Source organism: Hakea prostrata, unplaced genomic scaffold (genome assembly GCF_041222555.1).
Source record: "Hakea prostrata isolate BN-2017 unplaced genomic scaffold, UWA_Hpros_2 contig_61, whole genome shotgun sequence".
In the NCBI taxonomy this organism is placed as follows: domain Eukaryota; kingdom Viridiplantae; phylum Streptophyta; class Magnoliopsida; order Proteales; family Proteaceae; genus Hakea; species Hakea prostrata.
Genome location: NW_028291180.1, coordinates 242,845 through 267,345, shown reverse-complemented (window position 1 = coordinate 267,345; position 24,501 = coordinate 242,845). Strand labels below are relative to the sequence as shown.

General features: G+C 37.4%; 1 pseudogene across 1 annotated transcript; it reads left to right on the top strand.

Annotated features, from left to right (window-relative positions):
• Positions 1-750: 750 nt before the first annotated feature.
• On the top strand, positions 751-21,262 carry LOC148999044 (uncharacterized; annotated as a pseudogene). Its single transcript, XR_016171048.1, has 11 exons — positions 751-1,365; positions 1,497-1,574; positions 1,723-1,816; positions 4,963-5,061; positions 12,077-12,295; positions 12,390-12,504; positions 19,306-19,437; positions 19,524-19,631; positions 19,714-19,823; positions 19,915-20,016; positions 20,097-21,262. The product of XR_016171048.1 is annotated as an uncharacterized LOC148999044 (transcript).
• The last annotated feature ends 3,239 nt before the right edge of the window (positions 21,263-24,501 follow it).

Genomic DNA, 24,501 nt, shown 5'->3' with positions numbered 1-24,501 from the left:
ATATAGGTAATGTGGAGTACAGGACATGATCCTCCAAGTTTGGGCAGGGTTGATTTTTGAATTAGAAGAATATGGGGTTTCCTTGGTTTTAGGGACGTAGGGAGTACTAAATTCATTAAAATATTTATATCTTTTATTATTGATTTCTGCTTTATTATGTATTCATTTGTATCAAGTAATGGTTCTGTACTTCATGTTTTATAAGTCTGTATGGTCATTCCTTTAGCATATTGGTTTCTAAGTTGTTGAGTTGGCATTCACATCTACACTTGTTTTCTCTCAAATCTAAGGCCACCACTATGTTTTGAAGGTCTAAAATAGGGTAAATACCAAATTCCAGCCCAAACAGAGTCCTAGAACCCACAGAGATGGGTACGAGTTGGCTCGAGTTGTGGTGGCCAAAAATACCATATCTCGGCCGAGATCTCGCTAAGTTTTCTGGGCCACCGTGATCCCAGTCTAGATTGATATCTCAAACCATGGTCAAAATGGTATGATGGCAACCAAGCTGAAGAATCTCATTAACTAATCGATTACTTGATCCATTGATTTTTCTTCTTCTTCTTTCTTTTCCTTTTTTCATTTTTTGGGGGGTGGGGGTGGGGGAAGGAGCTTTGACTGGAATTAGGAAACTTGTACTTATCTTAATCTTACAGTTCACCATTAAAGGAACCCAATTGTGGGCTGCTTGCTACTTGACTCGCACAAAAAATACTGACTTAAATAAAGAAATCATGAAGGCACTTAGCTGTCCCTGACTTTAAATTGAGTAGAATTAGAACAATGCTGTTCCCAACCAGAATTTTTTGGACTCGAAAATTAACTATAAAGTTATATTTGAACTATCGATGTGCTGCTGGGAAGAAAGCCTAGGGGCTTCACTTGTGTTTCTAACTGCTGAGCATTAAATCTGAAATTCCAAATTAGGGGGTGAATCTCTGTCAGTTTCTGTTTCAAAGAATGACTGTCAGCAAGAATATTACCTGACGTTGTGTAATTATCTGATAGCTGTTACCACAATTGTTATCCTATACAATTTTCAAAGTGTAAGTAGGTTTTCCCTTCAATAATAATTTTTCTCATTTATGTTTACTGTTTGCTTAGTGGTGGTTTCTGCAATTGTTCACAAATACCGAAATAATTAACTAAAGTTATGTGGAGAGCCAACATACAGAGAATGACTGAAGTTATAGCAGTAGAATTGTGTCTAATGCACTGTAGTGGAACCTTGGATGCATTTTTTGGTGTCAAGGCATATTAGATGACTGACTTTCTTGTCATTATTCTGAAACAGGTTTTCTTTTTGCACGAGTTTTGTAGCTTGAGTAAAAGCTTGCAGCTGGTCCATCAATTGCGATTATTTAGGTAGCCTGTTGTATTATATTGCTTTGATCTAGGGACCAAGTTGCTATGCTGAAATTTAGTTTGTCCAGTTTGGCATTGTGATGATATTCTTTTTGTATTGGGAACTTCTGATAGTTTCATATTTTCTTCAGGGATCTCATGAACGAAGGCATCTTTGACATCATAACTGATACATTGCAGAGTCCAGATAAAAGGCTTGTATTAACTGGGTAATAGCTATATTTGCAATTTTTTTTTTTTTATCTTTTTAATTATTCTAAATACTTCTTTCATATCTCTGGTCTTCATGTTTATTTTAAAGTTATTATTGAAAATTGACAGTTATGACAATAATTATCCATTCTATGTGGAGTGCAGGACAGATATCCTTATTCTTTTCCTGAACCAGGATCCCAACCTTCTTAGGTCATATGTGTTTCGACAGGAGGGCATTCCTCTTCTTGGGCTCCTGGTATGCAAATAGTCTCTTCTTCTCCCCACTGCTGTACTTTTTCAAAGCAAAAATCCGAGCCATGTGGGTGATTTTGTAATCTTGTTGAAGGTGTACGGATGGGCTGGATGCTTCAGTGTGTATGTCAGTAAGTGAGGTCAAACAATGCCAATGCTTAATAGCTAACATTAGGAGGAAAAAAAGAGATGTTAATGACCACTATTATGGCCATGAAGCAATTCAGAGCTTAAATTATTTGGCATCATTTGCATAGTGACTCTATGCATATGGACCTTACTGAAAATCATAATTGCAATTACTGAGAGCCAAAAGCACTCTGCAACTTTAGATCAGCCATTCTTGGATGTGTTATAAAATTGGGACACAATATTGTTGGAATGGACTTCTGTTTTTTGTACAGCAATATAATCTATTGGGGTCTAATATTCAGTGTGACTGTTTATGGACCTTTACTGAAAATCTTAATTGCAGAGAGCCAAAAACACTCTTTGCAATGCAACTTCAGATCAGCCATCCTTGGGTGTGTTATAGAATTAGGACACTGTGTTGTTGGATTGGGCTTCTGTTTTTTGTCCAGCAATGTAATCTATTGAGGTCTAATATTCACACTTTACTGCTTGATAAATCTGTGCAACCCATTGGGACCTTATATAAGGGCTTTATAATTCAACCTAGTATAATGATACCACCGTAAACAGATTTCTACTGGCGCTAAGTCCATTGGGGTATATACTCTGTCTTGGTCAACCAAACCCAACTGGGCCTCTAGATGGTGATGAACCTACCTGTTCTAATATGATTCTCGGTATAGTTGGATTTTATAAATTTATTTATTTGGGGGAAATTACATCTTTTAAGTTTTTTGTTTTATTTATTTTAGAAATTAGAGAAACATTATATTTGGTTTCTGATTCCTTATTTTCTGTACTTGGATTTATGTTCTTGGTAGAGTCTTATTTTAGGGCCAACACAGAGTTGTTCTAGTGGTGAAACCAACACCTCTTAGTGAAGAGGTCGTGGGTTCGACCCTTGCTAAGGCATATAATATCCCCATCCCCCGGCTTAATAAAGCCCCTTTGTCCCCCCCCCCCCCCCCCAAAAAAAAAAAAAAAAAAAAAAAGGGTCTTATTTTAGGGGTTTCTAATGTTTCCATTATGATGCAATCCCCCCATAGTTAAATAATAGATTGGATTGAGTGAATCAAGTTCTGCACTCTTCTGTTTTCCCTCCTAGCGACTCTAAATTTTCTTCAGGTCTTCCCCCCCCCCCCCCCAACAGGCCCACCATTATCTGTGTACATTAAAAAAAGCTGAAGTAAAAGACATAAGACAGAGTCTTACATCACACAACCTTTGGTGGCCCTTTGCTTAGAAACTCATAAAATATCTCCCTCAATTTGACAATTCAAACGCTCGAATCAACATCTGGTAATCAGAAAACATAGATGCGTGGGTTTGCCCAATCCCTATAGGTAAAAGCCATTTTCTCCATCTGGCCCTACGCTAGATGCTTACATGAGTTTGCCTAGGATTGTTTGTGAATTTTGAGGTTCTTTGCTGGCTATTCTAATTGTGACTTTGTTGGTAATTGATACTGGGAGCTGCCATCTATCACTTATGGCGAGAAAGAAACCTTAGGAGATGTACCCCCCGACTCTAGATCTTTATACTCCATTTGTAAAGTCTTTCACTTCGATGTCTCTTGTACTCTCCAGTTGTATCTCTAACCCCCTTTTAGACATCCCAAGGAACAGGCTCATTGCTGTTATCTGGGGTTTAGGGTTCTATGTTCAACCTCCTACCTAATGGCTGGCTGGCCTCCCCACCCCCGCGTGGTCCGTGGTGTATATTTTTCTCTTCTTTCCTTTAGGGTTGTTGGTAATGAAAATTATTCATTCAAAAGAAAAAGCCAGATACAAGGAAGCATCAATGATTTTGTATCTGAAACTTATCCACTGTTTGATTAGACTGTGCCCTTCCTTCCCAATTGTTTTTGCGTCACTTCTTGGCTAGTATTGTCAAAGCGTTTGCCCAGGAGGCAAAGCGGTTTTTCAACCGCGTTGAACCGCTGAATTGACGCGTTGTTTTTTTGCCGCCTTTTCGCCTAAGCACTACTACTTTGTTGCCTTGTGCGCCTTATTGCTGCCCAGACACTAAAACAACTTTTTTTTTTTGACATTTTGTACATAATATTGGTTTATTTATTTATTTTTAAAATTTTTAAAATCAAAATTTATTCTACAAAGCCGTAAATAAATTTAAAGCTTAGTCATTTCGGAATCGAGACCCCATTGGAAAGGAACTCCGAGGCCCAAAGTGACACAGGACCTCCGTGCCCGTTGGCAATATAATGTGAAGCATGAGCCATACTCAACATCGAGAATCAATGAATCATTAAATGGACAATGACTTGGAAATCAGAATAATGAGATCTATTAGTTTATCGTGTTGGGCCTTGTTAGTACATCGTCATTGTTATGATGCTTGATGAGATGAACTTGTGCTTGTGTTCTTTTTTTGGATTATTTCTCATAATTATGATTCTTGAATGCTTTCTTTTTTGGATGAATGTGACTATTGAATGTTTGTTTAGTTTATTGTAGGAAGTAGTTGTATTAAAAAGTAGTTTAAAAGTAGTTGTATTGAAAATTTTTGACCCAACCGCTTTGGTTGCCTTAGTGCCGCCTAGGCGCTGCTTTTTCGCCTAACCGCCTAGGCCAAGCCCCACTCGCTTTGGTCACCTTGCTACCTTGACAACCTTGCTCTTGGCAAAAATTAGTCCACTGAAAAAGCTTTCTACTACCGTCATGAAGCGTATAAAAATGGGAATAACAGGAATATTACAAAACAATATGGTTGGGGTATACAATATTTTAATACAAGGAATATTACAAAAGAATATGGTTGGGGTATACAATATTTTTACTTTTAGAGATCTAGTATATCAAAGTTTATTCTACTTGGTACATACTTCATTTTATCCAATGAATTACTGTGCTGTTCTGCTGGGTGTTATTTCTTTATTGGTGTTTACTTTCTGTTTAATTGTAATTTATGTGCTTGAAGAGCTTTGTGTTAGATGATGCATCAGCACTGTTATTTGCATATTTCTCCCTTGAGAGCTAAATTGTTTGGGTTTTTCTACAGGTTAAAGGTATGCTAACAGACTTTGGGGAGGACATGCATTGTCAGTTTCTTGAAATCCTACGCAGTTTATTGGACTCGTATACTCTCTGTGGATCCCAGGTGAAAAGATTATGCTTGATGCTCCAACTTTTACTTAAATCTCTCTTCCCAAAGAGTTTGCTCAATGTTGTGTGCATCTTTTTGGATGTTTTCTTACTTGTTTGGGCATAAGGATAAAAACAAGCATGTTTCTTTGAAATCTGTAGACAGTCATTTGTTGTGTGTTTACATGTTAGGGGAAGAACAACTATTTTCTTTGAAAAATTTAGAAAATGTTAATATCTTAATCATCAGAGGCACAGAATGGTATCTGACTTTTTTTGAGATAATGAGACAAAACCAAGGTCAAAATTGAGAACTATGACTTAGTCAAGATCTCAAACGGAGATTTTGGTTTGGCTTAGATCCTGATCAAACCAGTGTATAAAAGGGGCAGTTTTGCTTGAATCAAGATGACTTGACAATCGTGCTTGAGTTTTAACAGTTTTGCCTGGATTCTTGCTTTCAGTTCCAATTTGCCCTTTTCCTTTCCAATTCAGTGTTAGTAACTTCAGTGGCAGTAAAAGTAATCCTGCCTAACTTTTGGTTAGGGACAGTAAGTTCATTTAGGTTGCTATCTTTTATTTAAAGTCAGTTTTACTTTCCAGCTCTTAATTCAGTAACGCAGCCTGGTATCAGACTTGCTTGGTCAATTAGGAGTGGGTTAGATGCTGTTCTAACTTAAGTCAATTTCCAAGTCTTAATCTCCATAGGACTTCTTGGCTATAAATAATCCCAAATAGATTGAAATCAACTACAATTGATTGCTAGGTTATTTTCCCTTCAAGCTTTAGGTGCTTTTATGTGTGTGTTGCTGCTTGCCTGCAGTAGCTATTGGTTTATGTCACTGTTGTCAAAGAAGGTCCAAGGGTTGAGTATTTCATTCGGGTTGTTGGTGAAGTCAAGCTAGGTCCTTGCTATGGCTGAATAGACAGCCTTCAAGAAGCCATATTTGATTCACTTGATAGCTTTGCAAGGCTCCCCATTCAGGTGTCTTGCAGCCTATCCATTCCCCTTTTGTTACACCTATATTTTGCTTGAATTTTCTTGAGCTTTCAGATTCCCCCTCCATTCCCCCAATATATTTAGAATTCAATGTCAGGTGTACACCAGACTAGAGATGGTGTCATATGATTCTTAGAGCATGAGAACATGGAGTAGGGGGAGCGGCCCCCACGAGAAGAGGTTGCAGAACCTCGGGAGACGGTCCACAAGAGAGCATAGATCAACACAAAGGTATCCCATTTTTGAGTATATTCTTCTTCCTGATAAGGGGGAGCCCAAAAGTTTTTAGGAAGCGGTGATCCCCGTGATAGAAGCAGTTGGGTGAAAGCTATGCAGGAGGAGATGAATTCCTTGCATAAGAACCATACTTATGAGTTGGTAAAACTTCCTAAGGATAGAAAAACATTGAAGAACAAATGGGTATACATGTTAGGATTAGAGCGACAATCACGCAATCAAACAAAAAACAAGAAAGAGAGACACGAATTTTACCTTGGTTCACCTCAATGTGAGTCTGCGTCAAACATTAGGTTTTTGACTATATTCTTCTCAAACAACTATTACAAATGTTGTGTTACTTTGAAACCCTAAGCCACAGCTATTCATGGGCCCAAGCCCAAACTGTAAAAAAACTTCAAGGCCCAAAGGGACGTGGGTCTTCTATAGGCTCTGAGGCTGTGCGCCCCCACCCCCGTGCCCATCGGCAACACAATGTGAAGGATGAGCCATACTCAACAATACAAGATAAAGAGAGATGTATCTGGAGAGCTAGTGAAACACAAAGTTCGTTTGGTGGTGAAAGGGTTCAAACAGAAGAAGGGCATTGACTTTGATGAGATCTTCTCTCTAGTTGTAAAACTGACATCCATTCTAGTGATTCTAAATTTGGCAGCTAGCATGGATCTTGAGCTTGAGCAGTTAGATGTGAAAATTGCATTTCTTCGTGGTGACTTAAATGAAGAAATTTATATGATGCAACTAGAAGGGTTTGAAGTCAAAGGGAGTGAACAATTGGTATGCAAGTTAAAGAAGAGTCTTTATGGAATATGGACTAAAGCAAACACTAAGGCACTAGTATAAGAAGTTTGACTCACTTATGGTGGCTATTGGGTATAAGAAAACTCAAGCAGATCATTGTGTATACTTTAAGAAATTTCCTAATGGTAAATTCATTGTTCTTCTCCTTTATGTTGATGATATGTTGATCATTGGGTAGGATGTAGATATGATTACGAAGTTGAAAGAACAGTTGTTCAAGTCCTTTGATATGATGGACTTAGGGCTAGGCAGACAAATATTGGGAATGCAGATTGTTCATTATAGGAAGGCTAGGAAGCTATGGTTGTCACAAGAAAAATATGTTGAACGGGTACTTGAAAGGTTCAACATGCAGGGTGCTAAGCTTGTAAGCACACCTCTTGCCAACCACTTTAAACTGAGTAAGTAGACATGTCTATTTACCAATCAACAAAGAGAAGCAATGTCAAATATTCCCTACTCATCTGCAGTTGGTAGTCTTATGTATATGGTTTGCACTCGATATTTGGGAGGAAGTTCCAAACTCTCTTTGTGTTTTGGAGGTCTAGATGCAGTCTTGGAAGGGTATACTCAGTTTGACATGGCGGGTGACCTTGATTGTAGAAAGTCAACTTTAGGGTATTTGTTTTACTTTTGCAGGGGGCTGTTTGATGGCAGTCCAAACTACAAAAAATTGTTGCTTAGTTGAATACATCGCTGCTGCAGAAGCTGGGAAAGAAATGTTATGGTTGAAAAGATTTCTTCAAGAATTGGGTTTGAAGCAGCCAAGCAGGACAAATATGTAGTCTCTTGGTGATAGTCGAGTGCTATAGACTTGAGCAAAAACTCTACAAATATCTCTTGTACCAAGCACATTGATGTCAGATATCATTGGTTGTCTGATGTCATGGAAGGTGAGTTGTTAAGATTGTGAAGATTCACACATGTACGATTGCCTCTGATATGTTAACAAAGATTGTTACTAGAGAGAAGTTTGAAGTGTGGAAGGAGCTTGCACATATGGATTCCAAATAAGGAGTTCAATTGTGGTTTCCTTCCTCGTGGGCACAGAGGGGGAGATTTGTTGGGTTCCGTTGCTTGTATGTTGTGGGGCCCAACAACATTAAAAGCAAGAAAAAAGCCACAAGACTATTATTGGAGTCCACCTAAACTTCCATTATCACCAAATAGTAATAGTAATGGATACACAATCAGTGTCTCATCTCTAGATTACACTAGAGGAATACAAACACCATCATCAAAATGAAATCTAATAGGAAATGGAGAAAAATCGCCAGATCTTCCTGTGAACTGTGGTAGAATGAAATTTTGACCTTTGGATGTGAAGTACTTGGTGTCACAAACATTCCTTTAAATATCACCTCATTCTAGCGAAATCTTGCCGTAAAAATCAAGAACAAAACCCCTTATTCTTCTTCTTCACCGTTTCTCTCTTTCTTTCTCTTTTCCCCCTTGCTTACAACTGAAGCTAAAACATTAATGAATTGAGTTTTTCAAAACTCAATTCCATTTTTGCTTCTTCCTTTTTTGACTTTCTAAAAGAGGTTTCAAATGCCAAATTTGTTTTTCTTAGTTCTTTTGATTTTTTTCTTCTTTTTAATGCTGATGGGTCCCACAACATATGAACCACAGAAAGCAACAAATCTCCCCCTTTGTGACCATGAGGGAGGAAACTACAACTGGACTCCTTATTTGGAATTCATATGTTCAAGCTCCTTCCACACTAAAAAACTTCTCTCTAGTAAGAGTATTTGTTAACATATTAGAGGCATTCTTTTCTTTGTGAATCTTCACAATCTTTAACAACTCACCTTCCACGACATCATGCAATCAATGATATGTGATATCAATGTGCTTTGTGTGAGAGTGATATGTAGGGTTCTTGCTCAAGTCTATAGTACTCTGATGTCACAGTAGACTACATACTTGTCCTGTTTCAAACCCAATTCTTGAAGAAATCTTTTTAACCATAACATTTATTTACTAGCTTCTACAACGACGATGTATTCAGCCTTAGGTGTTAATCAAAGCAACAAAGTTATCAATAGATCAAACAATCATTAATGAAGTCACAAAAGCAAATACACAAGAATTTTTTTTAGTGTGAAAAAAATCTGCAAGGGAAAAAACCATGGGACTATTATTGGAGTTCACCCAAACTTCCACTATCGCCAAATAGTAACAATAATGGGTACACAATCAATATGTCATCTGTAGATTACACTAGAGGAATAAAAACACCATCATCAAAATGGAAATTAAATTGGCTTTTGAAATCTCTTTTAGAAAGTCAAAAAAGGAGGAAGCAAAAATGGAATTGAGATTTTAAAAACTCAATTCATTGCTATTTTAGCTTCAGCCATAAGCAAGGGGAAAGAGAGAGAGAGAATTGTAGAAGAGAGAGATGAGGTGAGAGAAGGTGAAGAAGAAGAACAAGGGTTTTGTTCTTGATTTCTATGGCGAATCCAACGGCGAGATTTCGCCGGAATGAGGTGAAAATTTGAAAGAAATGTTTGTGACACCGATTACTTCACATTCATTGGTCAGAATTTCATTCTACCACAATTCACAGGAAGATTTAGTGTTTTTTTTTCCATTTTCTCTTTGATTTCCGTTTTGATGATGATGATGTTGTATTCCTCTAGTGTAATCTAGAGATGAGATATTGATTGTGTACCCATTATTTTTACTATTTGGTGATAGTGGATTTTGGGTGGACTCTGATAAAAGTCCCGTGGTTTATTCCCTTGCAGGTTTTTCCACGTTAAAAAATTTCTTGTGTTTACTAGTGTGGTTTCATTGGTGATTGTTTGATCTATTGGTGATTTTGTTGCTTTGATTTAGACTTGTATATTGTTTAGCGCCCAACAGAGTGCCCAAAATAGGTTAGACAACAATTTTAGCCCCAAATGACACTATATACTTCTCGAGATGGACCATCAAGTTCACAAAAAGAAAATACACAATATCTTACGATATCTTGGCCCATGTCACTATTTTGAGGAGGTGAGATTGCCCTGAAGATTGGGATCTTGATCTGTGATTAGAGGCCAGGCCTTGATGCAATTGTGACACTGCTCCATTGTGACCTAGTGGTCATGATTCATGTATGGAAACAGAAAGTAATGCTAAAGCGTGGTGGTTTCCTGTGCAGGCTGAGAAAACTTAAGATTGCTTACTTGATATTAAACGGTTAGGAGGAAATGCAGTTTATAGATGGTAAACATAAGATACTATGTTTTATATTGTTTGGTGCAAGTGATCAATCAATTATTCACAATTTGAAGTTCTTTGAATGGCAGCTTGTTAAGTAGCCAAGCTGGGGGCTTTTTAATCATCTTGCCATGTCACAGGACGGAGGCCAACTCTAAAAACAGGCTTGTATATACCGATCACTGACTATGTAGTGGGCTTTTTACCATATTAAAAATTAGGTATATGGAATCTATAGGTGTGGCTTTAGTAAAAATAGAAGCAAAAATGGATCGACTAGGATAGGTGATAGGAAAGAGGCTCAAATGGAGGTTTTGACATTTTCGGGACTTGTTTCATGTTGTTTTTTCACGTTTGAATTCACATGACTGCAGATGCTCCTGTAACTGGTCAGTGGATTGGTTTCTGGGATGCTACCCCTTGCTAGAATACCTGCTAAAAATTGCTGCCGATCTTGAATTTGCCACAGTGCAAGGTTATTAGGAAGTTCTGGCTTCTCAGATTTTGACTCTTGTACCAATAATCAATGGCATTCACTCCTTAAAACAAAAAGGCAAAAGTCCCTTGCATCTTGTGTAGTTTGGTTGGTTGCAGCAATGACATGATGGATTATGAATGACTTGACATCAATGGTAAGCAAAATTTTGAGATGTGGCCACTTAGGTCTTCCTTAGGCTTCTTTATTCTTGAATGTTATCTCCATTGAGGAATTGGACATTTGGTAACTTCCTCTCTTGCTAGCGCCTTCTTACAGATGCTGCATAGAGTTCCGAATCTTATGTTTGTTGAGTTCAGCTTCTGTTTCCTGGGTGATAATCTAGGGAGTATCTATTGAATCCAGGACTGTGGAAATAACAAGTGGACTAGATGTACACTATTCTAGCGTGCAAAACAGGTATTGATAGAAAAATAAATGATCTATGAATATGCATGCTCGTGACTGTTTGCCCCATTTCAGCTTCAGAAGTTGGGATATGTTGTCCTCTTAAGATGTTTTATATCACTAGCAAATTACTAAAAAAGAAATTGATTGAGAATCAAAAAGGGGGAAAGGTGTTCTCAGAGAATCCTTGTAGATGGGCCTTGGGATTATTAAGTTCATATTTGGTAGCTAATTTCTGAATTGTCGGATTTAGAATCTCTCTAGCATAATTCTGTTTCTAAGATTTTGTTCCATCTTCTATTTATCTTTAATAGCTTTTCGTGCTTTGGTCAAATGCTTGGGGACTGTCAAGAAGTATGGTGAAGGGAAAAGTCATGCATTAATTCTACTGATAAATTAAGCATTTTTTTTAAACAAGCAATGTTCATCATGTACCTATGTTTTCAATAATTAAACTATAGTACAAGGGGACATCAGTAATTATCCCTAAGTAATAACAAACGTCAGGGTTATTTTTTTTTTTTGGGGGGGGGGGGGTTTGAAAAATACAAAGATGCCATGTCAACGGTTCATGCAAAGTCGAAGGTTGGACTAGTAAGAAGTACAAGGGCTAAGGTAGTAATAAAGCTATAGTATAGAAGGGTGGCAGTAATTATCTATTTGGTATCTCATGTATGGCATCCGTCTATTAAGTTTATTTGTGAAGAAAGGTAATTGAACTTTCACTTGTATTTCATTATGTTTTCTAGTCTTGAGTTTTTGGAAAAACTTCTTGGTGAAATTGACGTATAAGAATGCTTCCATCTTCATAATTCCTGTTAGTTCAGCTTTTGGAACTTTGTTCTCTATATTTGCAGTGTGTGAATGGCTTTATCGTTATTTTTCTCTTTTGCACAGAGAGACACTATCATAGAGATTTTTTATGATAAGCACTTGGATCAGTTAGTCGATGTTATAACATCATCGTGCCCGCCTGAAAGGTAGTACATGTTCAGTTGTCAAATTGGCTGGCTCTGTTGGGAGGACTGGAAGTCAAGCTGTGACAAAGCCTGAAATTTTGCTAAACATTTGTGATCTCCTCTGTTTTTGTGTGCTTCACCATCCTTACAGGATAAAGTAATCATATTTCTCATGCTAAGTTTGGTTTTTCTCATTTCATCATGTAACCTTTTGCAGTCTCCTCTCATCTCTGCTCACTTTTTGTGTGTAGGTGCAATTTTCTTGCCAATAATGTAATAGAAAAGGTCTTGTTTCTAACTCGTAGAAGAGAAAAATACTTGGTAGTTGCTGCTGTTCGATTTCTGCGGACTATTATTTCTCGACATGTGAGTGATTTTGTTTTATTCCTTTCAAGGGATTTCTTAGTAGTTAAATTTAATCATATTACTGCATTTAACTGGAATGATTGATTTGGTGATAAATAATAGAAGAAAAGGGGGGGGGGGGCAGGAGAGTCGATAGCTTGTTCAGCAAGGGGGGCCCAACTCACCACTTCATTCAGGAGACACACGATCACCTAGAATGTCACCAACAGTTTACTTGAAAATTGAGATCTATGGGAATATCTAGAGGTTTGGAATCCAGTAACCTTTTCTGAGTAAAGATCAATTGCATAATTCGTGGTGGGAAAAAGGATCCCTTTTTCTTGATTGAGCCACTTCGACACCCAAAAATTACCTTGGTTTACCTAACCTCGGTCTGAGTTTCTGCTGCAAATGCTTCTTCAAAATCTCAATACCTGAAGCATCATTTACTGTGACAACAATGTCATCTACACAAACAATGGGAAGTATTCTCCCTATTCTAGAATGTCAGAAAATTATTGAATTGATCACTATCACACCATGTCAGCTCAATTTCTTTTTACAGTCTTAAAGAACTGATCAAACTACTCCTCAGGGGAGTGTCCCAGCCAATTCAGAAATTTCTTAAGCTTATACACTATACCAGATTTTCCTGAATAATAAACCTGGGAGGTTGCTCCTTATAAACTTCCCTGTGAAGATCTCTATGCAGAAAGGGATTGTTAACATCTAATTGATGATAAAGGCCAATGATGAGTAGCAGCTAGTCAAACCAAGGTATGAACACGAGTAGGCTTAGCCATAGTAGAAAAGTATCCAAATAATCCACAGCATATTCTTGGCCGTAGCCATTTGTCATCAGCTGGGCCTTTAAACCTGCTAAGGAACAATCAGGGTTAACCTTTTCCTTATAAAACCTGAAGACAGCCAAAGCTGATTAACCTGACTTTAAGGAGACAAGGTCTTATGACTAGTTCCCCATGTATAGCATCCTACAACCAGGACAGATTATGCCTATGGAACAGAACTAGGAATAGGATGATTTTCAGCAAGTCAAACACAATTAGAAGGTAAAGAGGACAAACGGGAATAGGACACTGTCAGAATTTGTGCTGGACTTGGATACCTTTATCGGGACCTATGGGAACATCAAAATAGAAGTAGTATCCAATGAAGTACTTATTGCAGTTTCAGTAGGCAAAGAAGATGGAGCAGAGGTGACAAACTGGGTGGAACCCTAGCTTTCCAAAGATGACGATAGCAGTAGTACAGGCAGTGGTGAAGAAACTTTTGGAACTATATGAACGAAAGACTGAACGAGTGCAATATCATCATACGACTCATAAACAACAAAGTAAGATTCATCATAAGGGATGGACTTAAAGAATTAGGAACTTGAGGATTGACCTTCAAAATGCCAGGACGATGATTACAAATAAAATTTTACACTAACAATGATGCATGGCAGTAAAACAAAGAAAGGTTTAGAAGGAAACAATAATAAGGAATGCCACCACACAAAAATTAAGTATGGGTTGATCGGTTAATGTGCAGTTAAAATAACAGCTGCCCAAAATGATTGTCACCTTCATTTCAAACAGAAGAAACTGGGTGACCTCCATTAAATATCTGTTCTTTTGGTTGACCACACCATTCTGTTACAATGTGTACGTTCAGAAAGATTATTTGAATTATACCTTGTTGCATGATAAATTCAATGAAGGGAAATGAGACATACTCTTTAGAATGGGGTGGAACTTGGAAGGAAGGTTGACATTGATGTATGGGAATGATCTACCTCCAAGTTTGGTGATGTTCAAATGGAAAAACTGGGCTAGATCTAGGTTCTTGTTTTTACGGTTTTAGGAAGTCCAAATATTCAAGAAAATTCAAGAATTTAAGCAAAAAGAGAGCCTTACTTGACTTCACAAGGAATCTTTTATCAAACACCTTGGAGATACCTGACCAGCAGCCTAGAACACTATTCTACCTGAGAACAGTAAAGAGACCATAGAACTGGACAGCAAAGCCTAGAAATTTCGTATAATATTCAGGGTGTTCTTTATTATTCTCTCTAGGGGATATAAATGGGGCTAAGCAACTTTAAAGTCGATAATGGAAATAAGAAACCAACTTTTGAAAGTAATAGAATGTAAAAGCCCATTATACATAGGACACTATGAAATCTTAAGGACTAATTAAATAACTTGCATCAGCTCTTTAAGGACTTATTAAATTATATGTATCAACTCTACCATGAACGAGATGACCCCCCCTAGATTTCTTCTTTAGTGAAGGTTAAAATGGGTTGGGTCCCTTTGGTGGCTGAAATTATGTCTAGGTCCAAGTCCAACTACCACCTTTTTAGAGGTGTTAAGTTCATTCGTTAAATGACTAAATCACCCTTGTATTAAATCATTGGAACTAGAATTACTAATATAGCCCCATACCTATTAAACCATATTGGTCACCCATTGATGTGACCATGGTGACCCCTCTTGACCAAAATCCTAAGTGGGCCCCACTAGATGGCTCCAAGAAGCCCCATTGAGCGGGCCGTATCCCCTAGTAAGGGTTTTTAGGGCATTTTCTGCCCTCTTTTATTTTTGGAATTAATTCCAGAATTGTTCCTAGCAAGGTGTGAAATTTCACTCCATGTCGCGATTTCGCAATGTTTCAGTGAAATTTCGCCCCCAAGTTTCCCGGGGGGGGGGTACTCGGGGTCAATTTGAGCTGGGTTTTAGTGGCTAGCCTAATTTGGGGCCTACACTGAGAATTTTATATTTGCCTAAAACCTAGTGTAAAGGGGTGTTCTTGTCGGCACATGCCCGCTTGTATGTAGGTAAAACTAGAACTATGGGTCATTAATTTAAACAAATGTAAATATGCAAATGATGCAAGAAAACTCAGAGTTCTTCATTAAATTGCAAGAAAAAGGGACAAGTGATCCCATCATCTCAATGCCATATTAGTAGTCAAGTACATATAATATATCATGTACAACAGTCAACAATACAAGTATACAAGTGTAGGCATGTAAATAGTGATCTCTCATCTCAATACCAAGTATTGTTCCTCTTTCAATGAAATACTGCCTTGTTTCGGCAATATATTGATCGTTGGGCGAAAGATCCTCTTGTTTCGGCGATATATCACCGATATTTTGTAATTTCGTTTTCGCCAAAGGGTTCCCTGTTGCTGCTCGCCAAAACACCGAAATATTGCTAAGTTTCGGCGATGTTTCAGCCACATTCTCTCCATGGTTCCTAGAATTATGTTTGGGTTTTACTTCTTATTCCAAGTTGTGTTTGAGTTGGTTAAGTTGTGAATAAGGTTGCGGATAAGATAAGACTCTTGTACGAGAAGGGTTCTTATCTTTTGAGGAGCTTTTTTTTTTTTTTTTTTTCCTTTTCTGATTAGAGTTGGTTTTGAGTTAGTTATTGAGATCTTGGTTATCTTAAACTTTATCATATGTGCCATTAGAGATTTAATTATAAGAGAATCCCGGTATGTGCTTATTAGAGTTTGAGATAACTTAAAGAGTTTTATTTTTAGCATATGCCTTTTTTTGTAGAATCCAATTCAAGTCTCCAGATTGTGTGGTGGGATCTTTGTCTATTAAGGAATCCACTTAGTATTAGAGTCTTTTAGTAGGCTATAAATAAGCCTATTGTTTCTTTGTAATCGTAAGTCTGATTATGGGAATAAGAAAATTAAGTTTGGAGGTCTGTGGTTCCTATTTGAGGGGGCCACGGAGGATTTAGAGAAAAGCATTTTTCTTCAATGATCAGCAATCTTGTCTAGTGTTCTTCTTCAACAAGTTAAGCACCTTCTTCAAGCCTTGCAAGCAATCCAGCATCCACAGTAGTTCTACAGCCTTCAACTAGTAAGTACAACCCTCCCCTACGATGTGATCCAAGTACCCTCCCCCTTCTCTCTCTCCCCTGTGCAAGACCCTAGAACCCTCCCCCTTGCTGTTGCAGCTTGGCAGCAGCCATTCCCAGCCCCTACGACCACCCTAGATCCCCTCCCCCCACGTGATACCTCTAGGCAGCACCCGTCCCCCTTCCCTTTCTCCTTCTGGCCCCCTCTTCCTTTGTCTCTCCTTGTGACAGAATGGGAAGAAAAAAAAGGGGGGGGGGGAGGGAAAAAAGAAAGAAAGAAAGAATGAAAGAAAGAAGAAAGATGAGCAAAAGAAGAAAAACCCTTCCAAACCTCAGCCACAGGTTTCCTTTACCCGTCCCATCTTCCCTAATATTATTTTGGATATCCTACTACCTAGTAAGTGATCCCATCTTGGGTTTTGACAAAACTCTAAAATTTCCCTTTTGTTCAAAAGCCTTCCCATAAAAAAAAAACTTTGGATTGACCCTTATTCCTCCCAAGAGAGGTGAATTCTCCAACCCAAATGAAGTAGCTCCTCTGGAGTCCAGTGAATTAACGAAAACTACCAAGGATCCGCTTGTGTATAAGCAGCTCTGCGACCAAAACCATTGATATAAATGCTAATTAGATTCTAAAAAGGATAAAATAATAATAATAATTAAAAACATAAATAATAAGGTTTCCTTCCAAAACTCCTCAACTGTCAAGCAACTTAGAATAGGAGACAAAGGCACACTAATTAAATGAATTCAAAACTTACCGCAATAGTTTGCAAAAGCCGCCACAAGATTGAAGAAACTGACCTGGTGGACCCAAAAGCATTTGAGATCTGCAATGGCTGAGAAGTTCAATCAGTTTGAATGATTCACAATAAGTTAAGAATAGGATGGATATCAAGTAAGAGATCCTAGGGTTTTCAAATAAACTTGGAGCTCGGGTAGACTCAAACCCATAGTCATGTATACAATATACACTCAACAAGGGGAAGAATCAGGAAACGTAAAGCTAAGGGAAAGAATTTATTTCCTCATGGAAGAAAATAGAAGTTGAGAGACGTTGTAGGCTGCCTTTTTATCATTAGAAGGAGCACTGTCCCATGACTAGGATTGCCATCAACTTCTTGTTGTCGGTATAACAAATACATGTTTACATGCTAAGGGTTCGATTTGCATGCACGTAAGGATGGAAAAAACGTGTGTGGGATCTTTGACGTTGGTGGGTGATTTCCGGTAGGGTACAATATTTATTTATTTATTATTTTTGGGTTGGGGGGGGGTAGTGAGTCGTTGGTGGCAGGTGGTGGATAATTTCCTCTAGGGTGATGGAAAAAGATGAGTAAAACGGGAATCCTTTTACCCACCTATATGGTTTTTAAGAATCGGGCATGGCGGTATATTAATAATTATATTTCCATTAATTTAATACTAAGGGTAATTTGGTCATTTCACAAATAAACTTAACGCCTTCAAAATGGTGTCTATTGGCTCTAGACCCAAGCGTGATTTAAGCTATTAAGGGACCCTATGTGATTTTATCCCCAAGGTAAGAACATCAAAAAAAAAGAAGAAGAAAAAAGAGGAATTAGAAAAACTGAACATAGGATCATGAGGTTCGCTGATGCCATTATGGCCCCCAGGCATATTCCTAGGGAAAAGCCTAACATGGTGCTGGATCTGCATCGGTTACACATATCTTCCCCCCCCCCCCCGGCTTGTGCTGTTGCTGTTGTTCTTCTCGGCCTCCTTTTATTATTCACGCCCTCTACCAATTATTCTTCTTACTGTAAGATACTGAAATACACAAAAGTTGAAGAGAAGGTTAAAAACAATTATTGTTTTTGGTTAGTTTATAAATAGACAAAAAATTTAACGGGAAGTCAAGGACAAAGATGTAGCAAGTACCTATACTAGTGGCTTTAGTTAAGGAATCATCAATTGAAGTAAACACTAGGTTATGATTTCTGCGGACTGGGGGGAGGGGGTGTACTTGACACTAGATTTAGGGGTGGGAATTAGTTGACAGACATTATCTATCTTGGCAAATGTAGCAATTGGAGGATGGGTGATGTAGAATAAAGTCTGGACAAACGAAGAACAAGGAATCAAGGTCAAATGGAGAAGCACTGGACCAGGCCAACTCAAGCTGCATTTTCTATTCTCAAAATTTGGCTGCATGGACTTGAACCTGGGTTTTTATGCTGGAGTTACTTGGAGTTTGACATCATACTTTGGACTGCTCCCTTGGGTTTACAGTCTTACACTAGTGGGACGCCTAATAAATCTTAAATTGTTAAAACTATTTTCTTTATTAGACATCCTCACCGTCTTACCCTCTGATTGTGAAGATAACTATGGGAGTGACAAACTGGTTTGCCATGGAAGTTTCCAACAAAATTGTTGGGTATGTTCTGATTGATCACAGTGGTGGTGACTCTTTATTGAACTTACCTGAAACAGTTCAAGTACCTAAAATAGGAGCTTTACCATAACCAGACCCCCATGTACCCCTACAACAACTAGTACCATTACCAGACCCACGGGAGATATTTTTCTCTGGCTTTGTGCTTTGGACTGGAATATTTTGGTTTTTTCTCTTCCCTGCTCTTCCCTCAGTGAGGGGTTGATTCTATAACTCTATTTTCAGTTGATGCGGCAATATGTAGGATGGGTACTGTATAATCTATTGTGTTAATGATCTGGAGAATCCAATAAGCATTGGTTCTGGTCCAGAGTGGTTCTTCCTTTAAAATTGATTCTAGATTCTAGTTAACTTACGTATATTTATTTCTTCACAAATGAATCTGTGTATATTTTTTAATATGATGGCTGAATGCCTGTGTATCTCTCCATGTACCATTTTGTTTTTTTCAGTCAGCATTTGTAATGAAATTTGTATTTTGAGGTTATGCAATGCCATCATGAGCTTCATTAATTGCAGGATGATCATCTGCTGCGTCACATTGTCAAGAACAACCTTTTAAAACCAATTGTTGAGGCATTTGTTGCGAATGGCAATCGTTATAATCTACTTAACTCTGCAACTCTAGAATTGTTTGAGTACATCCGGAAGGTGCTGGTCACTGTTTTACCTCCATTCTGCTGAGTTATTAGTGTATTTGCAAGCTTTCAATCCTCAGCTTTATTCCTTCTCTGCAGGAAAACCTGAAAACTTTAATTACATATGTAGTAAATTGTTTCTGGAATCAGTTGGTCAAATTTGAGCACTTGGCATCTATTCAAGCGCTGAAAGTTAAGTACGAGCAGGTGATTCACTCAGTCTCTTCCTCTCTTAAGTTTTGATAAACTGCCATTTGACAGATTTTTTTTCTGATTTTTCTTGCATTAGTCCTTGGAAGCATTGGAAACAAGAAGCTCTGTTAATGATGGGGATCCAAGAAAGCGAACTGATGAACGGGCCCTGGAGAAAGAGGAGGAGGAGTACTTCAATGAAGACAGGTTTATAATTTGTTGTGTGATTTCTAAGAATGAAATGATTCTTCATGTTACGTTTATGATTCCTAAATAGTTTCATACTTTATATGTTTAGTGATGAAGAAGATACTGCATCTGCACGCACTTCACATGCCCGTGACCAACAAGCTCAAACTGTCTTAGCAAATGGTTCCAGCATCAGCAACGCATCATTAAGGTGATATTTCATTTTTGATCAGATTACATGGATTCATCTTGATAACATTTGTACAATGCCTTTTTGTCTTAATTTTGTAGACGTAGATCTGGTGGGCTGGTTGATTATGAAGATGATGATGATGATGAAGACTACAACCCACCACCTAGACCAGAGACCGCTGGAGAGAACGAGACAACAGAAGAAAACCCACTTGCGCAGAAGTGCAAGTCACTTGCTAAAGAAGAGGAGCTTGAGATAACAAAGAAGCGGAGGATTGATAAAAACCCAACGGATGGTCCTGTGTCTGTGAAGACATCAGCACTTAGCCATGCAGAATCACCGAGCAAGAAAGTGACCAGCTCCATGCATATTAGTACTCACACCACAGATGATAAAAGCAGTTCAGATCATGAGAACCATGGTGAGGACTCCACAGCTCCTCGGAGCTGTTCTAATTGTGTACCCAATGCTTCAGGGGCTAGACAGTCAACAAGTGGAGATGACTGCCCATTGATGGCACCCAATGGTAACAATTCATCAGAAATGGCTGTAAATGGAACTAACGTGACTGGTTCAGAACCATACTCAGTACGATGACTTGCACAGTCCACTCGTAATGTTATTTTCTTTCCAAGTAAAGGGAGTAAAGATGGCAATCAGGCAGTTGGGTTGATCGATGTCTTCCAATGAACAAAACACTCTGGAAGGGGAGCTTTGCCAAAGGGAGTGGCTTTACCGTTGGCAGAGGAAGAGAGACACAATGTACTACCAGTAAGAGCGGCGAAGCCTAAATTCTGGTGAGGAGGTCTGGTCTTCCTCTTGCTTGCTTTGCCTCTGGAAGCTGGGAAAAATGTTGGTTTCTTTGTATTACATTCATCAGCCGTTAATATTTCTTTTCCCCAGCTGTTTCTTTGCTTGTCTCTACTTCTTAGTTCCTTATGGAAGGGCTCCAATATTTGCGGTCGGCCCTCGTGTATTTTCCTCCTTTACTCTTTCTTTTTTGTTTTTGTTTTTTAAGTTGTTTCAATTTTCTGGGTTTTTTTTTTTAATTTTTTTTTTAATTTCTTATTCCTTATAGAACGGCTATTAGAGGGGGTTTTTTTTTTTTTTTTAATAATCAGGTGATGAGGGGGGAGTTGATTTTAGTCGGAACAATTGACGAGGATCGAATCTCCTCTGGAAAATCAGTGTAATATCATCTTAGGCTAGTTATATTGTACATTAGATTTTGGTTGGTTGGATATTAAGATTCATATACTAAAAAGGCTTTGTATCAAGGGCAAATGTAATTATGTTTTGTGTTTCATCTTCAATCATGTTCTAGGGTTAACCTGATTTGGCTGGAGTGATGCTGAACTTTTTTCTTTAGAATAAATGGAAGCACTATTCGTGCATCGTACTAGCTTTTGAATTATATTTGGTAGTGGTCAGAAATCTATGTTTAGAAATATATATTTTCTAACCTATTTGTTGATTAAATTCTACTTTGAAAAGTTTTGTAATGCTTGTGTTTTTTAATGGTTATAAACTAGGAAAAATTAAATAGTAGAGTTTTTGATCATGTATTTACTTCTCTCATACGATGGCATAGTGGATTCCCGAGTTTTAAACTTAAGAAGAGAAATTCCATTGGATGATGAGAAATAAAGTATGGTTAAGTGTGTTGGCTGTTGAGAAGAATCATATAGAAAAATTCATGTATTTAAAATCTTTTTGAGTAATAGTTGGTTTTGATTTTAGTCAATTTTATTTTAGTTTCCCGTTGAGTTTAAAACGTGGAAAGCCAGTCTTACGTTTTTCAATTTAATAAGGAAAATTCGATAAGAACATCTAAAATCACCTTCCCTAAATTGAAATAATATAAACATATAGATAGGGATTATTGATCTGATGTTCTCATGTTGCAACAAATTAGTTATTTGAGAAAATGGCCTCTAACTACTACTGTCCTCGGTTTGGATTGCACTCTACAATTTGTCAACATGAAGCGGGAATTGCTAGTAATCGCTAGTTTGCCATATAGTTTATCAAAACCGTGATGCTTCCCGAAGGCCTTGTACACACTTCCAGTCACACTTTAGGAGCTAGTCATGTTCGAAGTCGTTACTTTAACTGCAAGGAGGGGGATGCCGAAGGAAGGGTTAGTGATTGGAGTGAAGTCCCAAAATCCAAGGTATGCTGTTTTAAAATATAGTTATTTATCATAAATTATAGACAAGAACTAGTATTGCATACATTAACTAGTCACTAACATTGTTGGTAAATACGCATATGAATTGTCGTATTTATGCAATAATTGTACGTATAATTGAAAAAATGGCATTTTTCCGTACACTAAGTATGCACTTAGTGTCGTACCCGACTTCTTAACATGGTCATATTGATTTTCTTATTAATTGTAATTTTAATTTGCATATTAGTTGGTTTTTACATTTTTAAGAAAAAAAATAATAAACTAGAAACTCAAAAGGATTATAAAAATCTGTTATTATTCCCTATATATATATATATATATATATATAGAACCTTCATTCAGTCATTTAACTCATTCCCATTATTTTTGTTTTTTCTTTACTAACTATTCATAATACTCAAGCGCTAAAACTTACTCATCATCAATGGTGGCCTTTATTGGTAAGTAATTTATAAATTGTTTATATAGGTTTATTCTACTCCTCACAACTTTCACCGGGGAAAAAGAAGTAATTTAGCTCGTCTATTGACCCAGGGCGATTCTTGTTTCTCACACATGTAAGACGTGTGGATGTAGGCTCTTTAGGGTTAGGGTTAGGGTTAGGTTTAGGGTTAGCCACTTAGCCTAACCATGGGAGGAGACCAACTCTCGTAAATCGTAATGCTTCCCTGGCAAGGAGGGGCCCTCTTGTTCATGGACGTTTATGCCAAAAGAATAGAAGACAGCTGTTAGGGCCCTTCTATACAATCTGTAATTAGCACGTTCACGGTCACCGGTCTCAACTCTCACGTGCATCATTTTTCTCTCAAGAAAAACTGTTAAAAATTCAAATGTAAGAAAGCCAGTCGTCGGTCACTGATGGGCCGCCAAAACGCCTAGCTCGGATCCCGATATTAAATAAAAAAATATACAGAAAACGAATCAAGACTGGTTTGGTGACTTTGGTCTATGATTTTACAGTTACAGAAGCTTTGAATTCCTTTATTTCTTTTCATTTACTTACAGTTAGAATTTACAGTTGCAGAAGCTTTGAATATGAGAATCTAGTGTCTCTTTCTTGTCCGCCCTTTTTGTCTCCTTGTTCCACGTATCATATTACATTATTACTTTCCCCGGGTCCCCCACTCCCTCGCTCGAACGCTAAATGTTTGGCCGGCAAAAAAAACAGATGATCTGATGATCGAAGCCTTAAACTTTCCAAAAAAGGCTGACCTGCACGTTTCATGGGGTGGGCATTGACCGAATATTAATTGTCGTATTTATATACAATATCTGAATGTATAATTGAAAAAACGACATTTTTCCGTACATTAAATATGCACTTAATGTCATACGACTTCTTAACATCGTCATATTGATTTCCTCATTAATTTCCATTTTAATTGACATATTAATTGGCATATTAGTTGGTTTTTACCTTATATATATATATAAATCTCAAAAGGATTATAAAAATCCCTTCCTATTCCTTATATATATATTCATAGAACCTTCATTCAGTCATTGAACTCATTTCCATTGTTTTTGTTTTTTCTTTACTAACAAGTTATAATACTCAAGGCCCACAATTTACTTATCATCAATGGTCTCCTTTGTTGGTAAGTAACTTACTTTCTCTTTGCCAATGGTGGATTAGTAGAGCGGTTAAAAGCCCAACTTCCCACGGGAAGGTCCGGGGTGGCACTTATATTAGTAATATTTTCCCACCCTATATATAAACTCTTCGGATTCAAAAAAAAAATAAAAAAATTTATTTACTCTTTCATAAACTGTTTATATAATTTCAATCTATACCACAAACCTCTTCTTCATAGCTTTTTTTTTTTTTTTTTTTTGGCCTACTTCATAAGAATCATTTCAACTGAAGAATTCAAAACATAGCACAAAAAAGAAAAAGGAAAAAAAACACACACACACACACAAAATAAATTAGAATAGATTTAGACATGGAGATCAAACTTAACCCTTAAATAGCATAGCACAACCACAAAATAAATGTTTCCACAAAAAAGAAAAAGGAAAAAAAAAAAAAAACACAATAAAAGTCTTCTAAACAATGTTTGACTTGCTGAAGTTGTTCTCCAAAAACAACAATTCGTATTGCAATGGAAGAGCAAAACCCAGTGTACTGAGAACTTGCTGTCATTTCAATTAACTTGGATGTAATTACTCTCATTTCAACAAATAAAACTAATGAAAAAAAATTGGAATTTAAAAATGAGGAGGAAGTAAGAGTAGAAGATGATTGACATTGCTTGATAGTGATTTTGGGATTGGATCACTTTATTCTTATATTGATATTTCAGTCT